Source organism: Phyllostomus discolor, chromosome 12, assembly GCF_004126475.2.
Source record: "Phyllostomus discolor isolate MPI-MPIP mPhyDis1 chromosome 12, mPhyDis1.pri.v3, whole genome shotgun sequence".
NCBI classification, from domain to species: Eukaryota; Metazoa; Chordata; class Mammalia; order Chiroptera; family Phyllostomidae; genus Phyllostomus; species Phyllostomus discolor.
In genome coordinates this window covers 6597006-6609917 of record NC_040914.2, presented here as the reverse complement: position 1 = coordinate 6609917, position 12912 = coordinate 6597006, and the positions used below count along the sequence as shown (strand labels likewise).

The 12912-nt window shown below is 40.5% G+C and overlaps 1 pseudogene; it reads left to right on the top strand.

Moving 5' to 3' along the window:
* Positions 1-5595: 5595 nt before the first annotated feature.
* On the top strand, positions 5596-9561 carry LOC114511286 (annotated as a pseudogene).
* Positions 9562-12912: the final 3351 nt, after the last annotated feature.

The following is a 12912-nucleotide window of genomic DNA, read 5'->3' as shown; positions in this document are numbered from 1 at the left end:
ACAACAACTACCCTATCCACAACCAAGGAGCAAAGATTGCTAAAGGTGGAGAGAGAACACAGGTATTTTAAGAGTGGGAAAAAGAATGTAAGATGACTGTTGACTGACAAGTAAATTGGTTTTGAGAGGCTGGACCAGGCAGAACTAGTAAGAGTACAGAACGGAAACAAGTGTTAGCAAAACAGAAAACAAAATGTAAAACAAAAATAATAAGAGGAGAGAAGAAGGTAAAATGAGGTAAGAGAAAGGAGGAGCCAAATATATGAGTTGAGATAAACTATAATATAAAATCTAGTGTCTTAATATGCACAAATTTGAAGGACAAGAAATAAATGTTAAAAAGTTATGCTTGAAAGAAAACATCACAATCATGGAGATGACCACGGTGGATTTTATCTCAGTAACATCTAGTATTTACCACTGTTTTTTCTTTCTGGATCCACCTCTGGTGATGTCAGATGGTGACCCCACCTGGCTTTAGGCAGCCTGTTCAAGACTACCAGGGATCTACCATCTGTGGCTGACTCCTTCAGTTGTTAATCTACTCACTCTGCACTCAGCAGTCAGGCCTAGGTACCACATGGGGCAGAGTAACTCCTGGGGGTGCAGGTATTGTTTCCTCTTAGGCTGCTGCTGCTGGGAGGGAAGTGGTCTACCTGAGCAGAAGGCTCCTGCAGTGTAGGGGATGACTCACCACCAGGATCCTGGCAGTTATTCTCTCAGTTCTCTCCCCAAAGCCTCTGTCCCCAGACTCTCTTCAAGCATCTGTAGCTACCCTCTACTCCCCTATTTGCCAGAGCCCAGTGTAAGTGGCTACAAATGAAAATTTATACATTGGCTCTTTAAATGGCTGTTTGCATCTCTAGTTGTCCAAGTCTGGCAGAGAGAAACCCTGCTGCATTTTGCAGTTGGATGTTACCTGTGTACTTTTCATGCTCTGATGCTCTAGGCTGGGGATCCCAGCTCAGGATCTAGACCCCACACTTCTCACGGGGATCCCACCGGCTGCTTATATATCCCTCTGGCACCTCAGCTGCTGTCAGTGGGTGCCCAGCCAGCCCTCTTAAGTCTCCACCACACTCCCTACCAGTGATGTGCTGAAGCTGTTTCTTCTCTCTATCTATGGTTATAAGATTTCTCTCTCATTATTGTTCAGTTGTTTGTTCTGGATAATTTCTCCACAATTGAGTTATAATTCCAGATTGGTCCTGGGAGGAGGTTAGAGTGACTTCCACTCATTCCTCTGCCATCTTGGACCTCTGCTGATTATTAACTGTGAGGTTTGGGAGCATCTTCTTGAGTTTCCTCATCTGTAGAATGGGGGTAATATATAAGGTTGTAGTAAGGATTAAATGAGTTCACATAAGTATAGCCATACCTGGTATAGGATATGCACTGTTCACATAAGAAAAGTCCAAACCCATAAAGAATTTTTGTAAGAGTTTATTTGGGCCAAATTGACAACATATGTCAGGGAGCTAGATTTCAAATGCTTCAGAGAATAACAGTTTTTCAGTTTCTTTGTTGCATTTGAGATTAAAGAGAGGATGGGAGGAAGATTCTATGAAGGTGGGAGAAAGCAAGGCAGGAACTGGATTACAGGATAGTTAACAATGTGCTCTCTTGAGGGTGGTTACACTTCTGAGGGATCTGAAAAAGAAGCATCTCAAAGGTGCACAGAAAAAAAGGACAGGGCTTGCTTAAGGCAAAGATAAACTTTTACTAAAAAGTTATATGCCTGGGGCTTGACTATACACCATGACCTGCACAGTTAGGAATTTATGACCAGATCACCTTGTGAGGTTAATTTCCTTTCTTCAATCACAGCACTAAGCTATTTCTGTTATAATTATCAGTTTCCCTGTTGTTTCTAATGTTCGTTTAAGGTTAGAATGCTAAACAAGGCTGAAACCTGTCCCTAGGGCCACAAGAACCATGGAGATGTCAATAAAAGTGTGGAAGCAGACTGAACTGGAAATATAGACACCAAGAAAGAGGCTAGAGCCTGAAAACAAGACAGCAGCATAGAGCTAGATTAAGACTGAAACCCAAGAAATCAAAAGCTGAATGCAGAGTCACTCATTGTAGGAGAAACCTGGCTTTCCCACTTACAAATCCTTTGACCTTGAGTAGGTTGCTTCACTTTGCTGAGGCTCAGTTTTCTCATCTATAAAACTGAGATAAAAATAATACCTACTTCATGGAGTAATTGTGAGAATTAAATGAAGCAAATAACAGTAACTGGGAGATAATAAGTGCTCAATAAATGTTAGGTTTTGTTGTTAACAAACAAACAAACAAATAAACAAACAAACAAAGTGAGTCCTGGCCAGTGTGGCTCATTTACTTGGAGCATCATCCCATGAAACAGAAGGTCACAGATTTGATTCCTGACCAGGGCACATGCCTGGGTTGCAAGTTAGGTCCCTAGTCTAGGTTCCTGTGAGAGGCAACTGATTAATGTTTCTCTCTCACATTAATGTTTCTCTCCCTCCCTTCTCCTCTCTTTGAAGTCAATTAGCATATCCTTGAGGATTAAAAAAAGTAAACTACAAGAGGAAATAGCCACAAAAATAGAGAGCAGTCAGCTGGTGGCTTCTGCAATAGAAGCCTCCAGTCCTTTGGGGGAGATTGTGAAGGAGCTTCCTGGAGGTTGGACCTAACCCCCTTCCTGGAGTTTGGTCCTAACCACCAGCCAATACAGGGATTTCCACCCTCACCCTGGGGAGGGCCTTGTGGTGTGTTTGGGTATTATTCCAGGTTATTAGCTTTGTAATCTACCTCTCTGCCCTCTCTGATAATCTATGAGCTTTCCAATGTCTTTCACTTGATATATGGTGTCAGATGGTATGAGATTTATCAGGAAGATCTCTTAGTAACTTATATAATGTTAATCACTGGGTTGTACCCCTGAAACTAATACAATATTGTTTGTAGAGTGTAATTAAAAATAAAAGGTTAACGACATAACAATTATGCTTTTGGTGTCAAGTCTAAAAACTGTCTAACCCTAAGCCATGAAGATTTTCTATATTCTCTTCTAAAAGTGTACATTTTACATGAAGATCTATTACCCATGTTGAGTTAATTTTTGAATAAGGTATGAGGTTTAGGTCCAGGTTCATATTTTTGCCTATTGATGTCTAATTATTCCAGCACCATTTTCTGAAAATACTATCCTTCCTTTATTGAACTGCTTTTGCATCTTTTGTCAAAATCCATTTGGCCATGCATATGTGGTTCCATGCCTGGATTTTCTTTTCTGTTCCATTGATCTGTGTATGTGTCTGGGCTTTCCCCAGTCCCACACTGTCTTAATTACTGTTGCTATATAATAAGCCTTGGTATCAGGTAGTATGGTTCTTCCAACATTCTTCTTTTTTAAAATGGTGTTTGAGCTGTTCTAGTTCCTTGCCTTTTTCATATAAATTGTAAAAGAACATTGTGTGTTTACAAAAACAATGTTGTGATTCTGACAGGAGTTACATTGAATTGTAGATCAGTTTGGTGATTTCAGCATTGCAGTCTGTGGACACAGTATGTTCCTACCTTTATTTAGGTTTCCTTTGATGCCTTTCATCAGGATATTATAGTTTTTAACATACAGATCCTATTTACATTCCAGTGATTTATACCTAAAGAGGGTTTTTTTTTAGCAATTGAAATGGTGTTGTATTTTCAAATTTAGATCCAATTGTTTATTGCTGGTGTAAAGAAATATAATTGATTTTTTGTGTTTGCTTTATATCTTGTATATTGCTAAACTCACTTATCAGTTCTAAGAGTCTATAGTGTTCTGGTTGTTTTTTACATAAACCTCCATTCTATCTACAAATAGGATGCTTTATCTTTTCCCTTTCAATTTTTATGTCATTTATTTGTTTGTTTATTCTTTTGTACTGCCTAGGACATCCAGCACTATGTGAAGTAAGAGTTGTGAGACCTCACACACATTAGGATGGTTACTATTTAAATACATACATGTACACGCAGAGTCCTGGCCAGGTGGTTAAGTTGGTTGTAGCATTGTCTTACACATCAAAATATTGTGGGTTCAATTTACAGTCAGAGCACATACCTACGTCGTATGTTCCATCCCTAGTAGGAGTGTGTATGGAAGGCAACCAATTGATGTTTCTCTCTCACATTGATATTTTTCTCTTTCTCTCTATCTACCTACCTGTCTCTCTCTCTCTCTGTCTCCCTTCCTCTCTCTCTAAAATCAATAAGCATATCCTCAAGTAAAGATTAAAGAAAAAACAACACAGAGCATAAGTGACAGCAAGGATATAGAAGAACTGGAATGTAAAATGAGAGCAGCCACTACTTGAGGAACCACTACGCAGTTCCTCACAAACTTAAAAATATTATGCCACCCAACAACTCCACTTCTGGGCATATGACCAACAAAAGAATTGAAATCAGGCATTCCAACAGATATTTGTATGCTCATGTTCAGAATAGCATTATTTGCAATAGACCAGGGGTGTCAAACTCATTTTCACTGGGGGCTACATCAGCCTCATAGTTGCTTTCAAAGGGCTGAGTATAATTTTAGGACTGTATAAATGTAACTGCTCCTTAACAGTTAAGTGAGAGCTTGATGCTGCCGCCGGGTAGAAACAAGGTGCTGGGCTGGATAAAACAAAGTGGAAGGCTGGATTTGGCCTGTAGGCCTGTGTTTGCCACCTGTGCAATAGACAACACATGGAAACAACTCAAGTGTCCATTGACTGACTAGTCAATGGATAAGCAAAATGTGATAGATACTTACAGTGGAATATTATTAAGCCTTAAAAAGGAATGAAATTCTGACACTGCTGCAATGTAGATGAAACTTAAGGACATTAGACTAAGTGAAAAAAGCAAAATGACAAATACTATATGATTCCACTTACATGAGGAACTCAGAATAGTCAAATTCATAGAGATGGAACATAGAATGGTGATTTCTGGGGGTTGGGGGGAGAAAAGGAATGGGGAGTTACTGTTTATTAAATAGAGTTTCAGTTTTGAAAGATTAACAGAGTTTTGTGGAGGCTTCCCATCAAGATACTGGCATAGGGAGACATGGCTTGCCTCTTCACACCACCACATCAAAATTACAACTAAAATATAGAACAACCATTATTCAGAAACATCAGGAATAGACTTGAATGGAAGTCTGACAACTCTGTAATTAAGGAAACCACATCAACCAAGACTGGTAGGAGGGGCCACAGATGTAGAACAGGCTGGTCCCATGCACATGTGGTGGATAAAAATTCAGGCAGGATATCTCAGGAGGGAGGAGTCCCAGCCCCACACTAGGTCCCCTAGCACAAGATTCCAGGGCCAGGACAGTAAGTTGCCATAACTTCTGGCTGCAAAAACCAGTGGGGATTGAGCCAGTGGAAGAAACTTCTGGAGCCCCAAGCAGTTCTTCTTTAGAAAGCCCACACATGAACTCACCTACTCATACTCACTCCTTCTAAGCCCCAGTGCAAGGGTGGTAGCTTGAAGAGCACCACTGGCATACTGGTAGAGGCTGAAGTGTCTGGCATTGGGGTAAGTAGAGGCTATTGTTTCTTTTCTCAACCCTCCCTCTGCAAAACCATGGAACCAGTAGGCTGGTGCCATATTTGAGACTCCATCACCAGGCTAATATGGTTTAACTCACCTCGGAGATCCTCAGAGACACCGCCCCACCCAGCTTATGGGCTCAACCAAGCTGCTTTTCCATATGAATAACTTGTCTTGGCTCATACTTCACAGCTTCCTAAATCCTATCAAACAAGCAACAGCTGGCCTTGGTGAGCTCCAGGCTGGGCACTACCGGCAGCCAGATTAGTTACACAGGTTGGCTTTACTTGGGGAATCTCCAAGCCCAGCACAAGTAGCAGCCATCTGCAGATTGCTTTATAGCTCAGGCAGGGTGGCCCCGGGCAAAACACAGGTGGGGCCTGACCTTGGCCTACACCACCCAGGAAACCCCAGGGCTAGCACACCCAGTGGACAGCTATAGACCACTTCAGAGCACCACCACCCAGCCCCTGCACAGCCGATCTATTAAAGAGCAACAAGGGGGGCCTCAAAGGCAATATACTATTCCCCAAAAGGAACCCCCCAGGTTCGTTATGTCTGCCGCCAAAGGAAAGATATCTCTCAATGCCTGAGATTCAGTGAAAAGGAAAGGAATTTATTATTCATTCGAAATAACACAAACTAAAGTTCCCCACAAATACACACAGTCCTCCCAGCACCCTCCATGTGGCAAAAGGGAACACTTCCAAAGCCTCATGGTCCTGACTCTCACCCAAGCCTCATGGTCCCAACCAAGACACCAAAGCTGCATGGTCCTAAACAGATGCATGGTCCCCCCCCTCAAAAAAAAAGAGAGACGTGGTCCCAAAAGAGAGATGTCCGGTCCCAAAAACAGACATCTGGTCCCAAAAAGGAGAGACATGCGGTCCCAAGAGAAGAGATTCATGGTCCCAAAGAGAGATGCCAAATGGCTGCCTCGCTGGGTTTAAATCCCAGTGCCAATCTTCTTCTGCAGCCCCATTTCCGGCTTCTCCCACAATTGGCTACAGCTGCCAGCATTCTGGGCAGGTGTGGCCCTGTGGTGTGGAGCCAATTATCTCCAAGCTCTTCTGGATCCTATTACAAATCCCTATTTGGGGCTCCCCTCTTGGCTGCACCCTGTTACAGATCCTCCATGGAGGGTGGAAGTTGATGGTCAGTGGTCACAGCCAATCCTTGCAGCTGACTGGCCTGGATAAAACCCTCTCATTGATCTGCCAACAGCAACCAAGGCTCAGCTATAAGAGAAAGGTGTACTCAGCCCACATGTAGGGCACACCTGGAGTACCCAGCTTGGGTGAGAAGGGAGGCTGTGCCACTGGACCCTGAAGGACACCTACTATATTAGGCCACACTACCAGGACACAGAGTGAAAGAAGCTCTACCTAATACATAAAAATAAACACAGGGTGGCTGCCAAAATGAGGAGTCAAAGAAACACGGCCTAAATGAAAGAACAGATCAAAACTCCAGAAAAAGAGCTAAACAAAATGGAGATAAGCAATCTTCCAGATGCAGAGTTCAAAACACTGGTTACAAGGATGCTCAAAGAACTAAGTGAGGAACTCAGCAACATAGAAAAGATCCATTCAGAAATGAAGGTTACACTACTTGAAATAAAGAACAATTTACAGGGAATCAACAGAAGAGAAGATGAAGTCAAGAATCAAATCAATGATTTCGAACATAAGGAAGCAAAAACAACCAATCAGAACAAGAAAAAAAAGAATCCAAAAAAATGAGGATAGTATAAGCAGCCTCTGGGACAACTTCAAGAGGTCCAACATTCCCATCATAGGGGTGCCAGAAGGAGAAGAGGAAGAGCAAGAAATTGGAAATCTACTTGAAAAAAATAGTGAAAGAAAACTTCCATAACTTGGTGAAGGAAATAGACATGCAAGTCTAGGAAGCACAGAGAGTCCCAACCAAGTTGGACCGAAAGATGACCACATCAAGACACATCAAAATTAAAATGCCAAGGGTTAAAGATAAAGAGAGAATCTTACAAGCAGCAAGAGAAAAGCAGATAGTTACCTACAAAGGAGTTCCCATAAGACTGTCAAGTGATTTCTAAAAAAAAGCCTTGCAGGCAAGAAGGGGCTGGCAAGGAGAATTCAAAGTGATGAAAATCGAGGACCTACAACCTAGACTACACTATCTGGCAAAGCTATCATTTAGAATTGACGGGCAGATGAAGTGCTTCCTAGACAAGGTAAAGTTAAAGGAGTTCATCATCACCCCACCATTATTACATAAAATGTTAAAGGGACTTACTTGAGAAAAAGGAGAGATCAAAACTATGAACAACTCACAACTATCAACAACTAAATCTAAACAATAAAACAAAAACAAACTAAGCAAATAAGCAGAACAGGAACAGAATTATATAGGGATCATTTGGAGGGTTATCAGCTGGGAGGGGGAAGGAAGAGAACAGGGGAAATGGTACAGGGATCAAGAAGCCTAATTGGTAGGAACAGAATAGACAGGGGGAGGTTAAGAATAGTACAAGAAAGGGAGAAGCCAAAGAACTTACATGTACAACCCATGGACATCAACTAACGGGGGATTGCTGGAGAGAAGGGGGGTATTAGGTGGAGGGGGGGCGAAGGGAAAAAAATTGGGACAACTGTAACAGCATGGTTAATAAAATATATTTTTTAAAGATTTTATTTATTTAGCCTCTGGCTGGTGTAGCTCAGTGGATTCAGTGGGGGCTGTGAACCAAAGTGTTGCAGGTTTGATTCCCAGCCAGGGTACATGCCTGGGTTTTAGGCCATAACCCCCAGCAACCGCACATTGATGTTTCTCTGTCTCTCTCTTTATCCCTCCCTTCCCTCTCTAAAAATAAATGAATAAAATCTTTTTTAAAAGAAGGGAAATGAGGGAGAAAGGGAGAGACACATCAATGTGTGGTTGCCTTTTGCATGCCCCCTACTGGGGACCCGGCCTGCAACCCAAGCATGTGCCCTAGACTGGGAATGGAACCAGGACCCTTTGGTTCACAGGCCTGCACTCAATCCACTGAGCTACACCAGCCAGGGCAAAATATACTTTAAAAATTAAATAAAAGAGTTTTGTGGATAATTGGTGGTGGTGGTGGTAGCACAACACTGAATCTATCTAATGCCACTAAACTGTACAATAAGATGGGCCCTGGCTGGTGTGGGTGAGTCGGTTGGAGTGTCATCCAGTAACTGAAAGGTTGTGGATGTGATTCCTCATCAGGGCACATACCCGGGTTGTGGGTTGATTCCTGGTCAGTACCTAAGATCCTGGTTCGGTGCTGCTTCTCTTTCGCATCAATGTTTCTCTTTCTCCCTCAGCAGACTTGCCCAGGAGAGGAAGAGCTTAGAGAAAATACCACCCATTTGGTTTTGTGGCTGTCCCAACTGTAAACCCTGATGGCATGATTAACCTTATGAATTGGGATTTCACCATTCCAGGAAAGAAAAGTTTCCTTGGGAAGGAGGCTTGTTTAAACTATGGATGCTCTTCAAAGATGACTATCCATCTTCACCTCCCAAATGCGAATATGAACCACTATTATCTCACCCAACATGTACCCTTCAGGCACTGTGTCTGTCCATCCTCGAGGAGAACAAAGACTGGAGGTCGCCCTCACGATTAAATAGGTCTTATTAGGAATACAGGAACTTCTAAATGAACCAAATATCCAAGATCCAGCTCAAGCAGAGGCCTACACAATTTACTGCAAAAACAGAGTAGAGCCCTGGCTGGTATGGCTCAGTGGATTGAGTGCCAGCCTGTGAACTGAAGGGTCACTGGTTCCATTCCCAGCCAGGGCACATGCCTGTGTTGGAGGCCAGATCCCCAGTAGGGAGCATGTGAGAGGCAACCACACATTGATGTTTCTCTTCCTTTCTTTCTCCCTCCCTTCCCCATTCTCTAAAAATAAATAAAATCTTAAAAATAAAAAAATAGAGTGGAATATGAGAAAGGGTTCAAGCACAAGCCAAGAAGTTTGCACCCTCATAGCAGCAACCTGGGACATTAAAAGGAAGGGATTAGTTTGGCAGAAACTTGTGTAAAACATTTGCAGATCTAATGTTGCTGTATACAGTTACTAGTCATCAGGGGAGGCAGGCAGGCGCTCTGGTCCGCGTCCACCACTGGTATACAGTTCTCCACTTGCTGAATTGCCCAGTTTTTCATACAGGATCTCTTCCTGCAGTCTTTTGTATTTTTGATTGTTATGGAAAACTTTATTTTCTTTTAATATTGATGTCAGTATTTCAACTGCTGTAGTTAAAACTTTTATACTTCTACAAGGCCCTGAGGAGCTAGTTCCCTTTGCTCGCAGATGCAGGCATGCTTCCCACCATCAGAGGTACACATGGCCTCCAGCTGGCTGTATGAAAAAGAAATCGGCCTGTCCCTCTGCAGCACCTGGGTTTTGTTGCTCTGAGTTTCATATCCAAAGTCAGCCAGCCTCTTGTTTTTGCCTCACTTCTTTTATGTGTATATGGCGTTTTGTTTGTGTTGCTGATAGAGTCAATAAATTTTATACAAAAAATAGTTAAGATGGTCAATTTTATGTTATGTGTATTTTACCACAATAAAAATAACAAGAATGGTGAGAGTGGGCATCCTTGCCTTGTTCCTGATTTTAGGGTGAAGAGCTTTTAGTATTTCACCATTATGAGGTTAGCTGAAAGTTTTTCATAGATTCTTATTATCAAGTTGAAGGAGTTTTCTTCCACTTCTAGTTTGCTGATGGTTTTCAATCAGAAATGGAGGTGAAATTTTGTCAAATACATTTTCTGTATTGATAAACATGATCAAATGCTTTTTCTTCTATAGCCCGTTAATATGGTGGATTCTACTAATAGATTTTCAAATATTGATCCAGTGTTGCATTCAGGGAGTGCAACTTGGTTACAGACTATGATTTGTTAAAATATATGTAAGACTTTTTTTTTGGCTTTGGACTACCATTCTTTCAAAAAGGTTATTTTTCCTCTTACTTATAGTAAAATACATATAACATACAATTTGCCATTTTAACAGTTTTTAAATGTACAATTCAATGACAGTAAGGACATTTCACAGTATTGTACAACCATTATCACTATCTGTTTCCGAAAGTTTTTCAACACCCCAAATAGAAACTATGTACACATTAAGCAATAACTCCCCCTTCTCCCATCCTCCCAGCCCTGGGTAACCACTGTTCTCCTTCCTGTGTCTATCACTAGCCAATCCTATGTATTTCCTATAAGCATAATAGAACCATACAACATTTGGACTTTTGCATCTAGCTTATTTCACATAACATAATGTTTTCAAGGTTCATCTGTGTTGTAGCATGTATCAGAATTTCATTCCTTTTTATGGCTGAATAATGGACATTGGGCTTTTTCCAACCTTCAGCTATAATGAGTAATGCTGTTATGCACATAAGCATAGTATCTTTTTTTAAAAAAACATTTTATTTATTTATTTTTAGAGAGGGAAGAGAGAGAGAGAGAGAGAGAGAGAGAAACATCAATGTGTGGTTGTGGTTGCTGGGGGCCATGGCCTGCAACCTAGGCATGTGCCCTGACTGGGAATCGAACCTGCGATGCCTGGTTCACAACCTGCACTGAATCCACTGAGCTACGCCAGCGAGGGCAGCATAGTATCTTTTTGAGTCTCTGCTTTCAACTCTTCTGGGTATATACTGACCTCTTATGTATTTTTTTTAAAGATTTTATTTATTTATTTTTAGAGAGGGAAGGGAGGGAGGGAGAGAGAGAGAGAGAGAGAGAGAGAGAGAGAGAGAAACATCAATGTGCGGTTGCTGGGGGTTATGGCCTGCAACTCAGGCATGTACCCTGGCTGGGAATCGAACCTGGGACACTTTGGTTCCCAGCCCGCACTCAATCCACTGAGCTATGCCAGCCAGGGCTTATTTTTTTCTTTTATGTATTTTTATTGCTGGATATAACTTGCTAATTTTGGATGTGGATTTTTTTTTACTCTACTCATGCAGAACACTGATCTCGTTTCCTTTTCTCTTTTCTTTATTTTTGTTCTGTCTTTACCTGTTTTTGGAATGAAGGTAAAACTGGCCTCATAAATTAATTAGAAAATATTGCCAACTCTTACTTTTCGGAAGAGGTTGTAAAGAATTGATGTTAATTTCTCCTTAAATTAATGTTTGGTGGAATTCTTTAATTTTTTAGTAGTTAATATTCATATTATCTATTTCATTTTAGGTGAGCATTGGTAGTTTGTGGTTTTTGAAGAATTTGTCCATTTTGTCTAAGTTGTAGAATGTGTATGAACCGAATTTTTGTAGTTTTCTCTTCTTTCTGTTTTAATGTTTGTGAGGCAGATAGATAGTGATATCTTCTTTTTTATTCATGTTTGTGGTCATTTGTGTCTTTTCTCTTCTTTAATTCTTCCATCTTGCTATAAGCTTATCAACTTTATTGGTATTTTTCTAAGAATCAGTTTTTTATTTTATTAATTTGGTTATTGTTTTTCTGTGTTTTTTTTTTCATTGATTTCACTCTTTCTTACTTTTTTCCTTCTGTTTGTTTTGGGTTTATTTGTTCTTCTTTTCCTATTATTTGAGGTAGATGCTTAGATCAATGATTTAAGAACTTTTCCTTTCTCAATATAAGAATTAGTGCTATAAATTTATCTCTAAACACTGCTTTTAATTTTTTATATGGCTTATTTTTATTTTCCTTCAGTTCAGGGTATTTTTTATTTGCCTTGAGATTCCTGCTTTGACTCATAGATAATTTAGGAGTGCATTGTTTAATTTGTAAGTGTTTGGAGATTTTTCTGTTGTCTCTTTGTATTGGTTTTATAACCCAGGATGTGGTCTATCTTGTTGAATGCTCCATGTGTACTTGAAAAAAATATATGCTCTACAGTGTATGGGTAGAATGTTCTGTAAATGTCATTTAGATCCTGTTGGTTGATTGTCCAGTCTACTACATGCTGGCCAATTTTTTCTTGTCCAGTTATTCTGAGAGAGGGATATGGAAGTACTCAGCTATAATTGCGCATTTTTGTTTTCCTCCTTTCTATTCTGTTGATTTTTGCTTCATAAATTTTGAAGCTGTGTTATTTGGTGCATACATATTTAAAATTGTTTTGCCTCCTTGACACATTGAGCCTTTTATCATCATATAGTGTCCTTCTCTGTCTCTGATAACTTTCTTTAGTAATTTCCTAAGGCCTACTTTACCTAGTACTTGTATAATCCAACTTCTTCTTGATTGTTATAAGTACTTCTATCCATTTATTTTTAAGCTACCCATATCATTATATTTGAAATGAAATTTCCTGTAGACAACATGTAGTCTTTAAAAACATATTCTGCCATTCTCT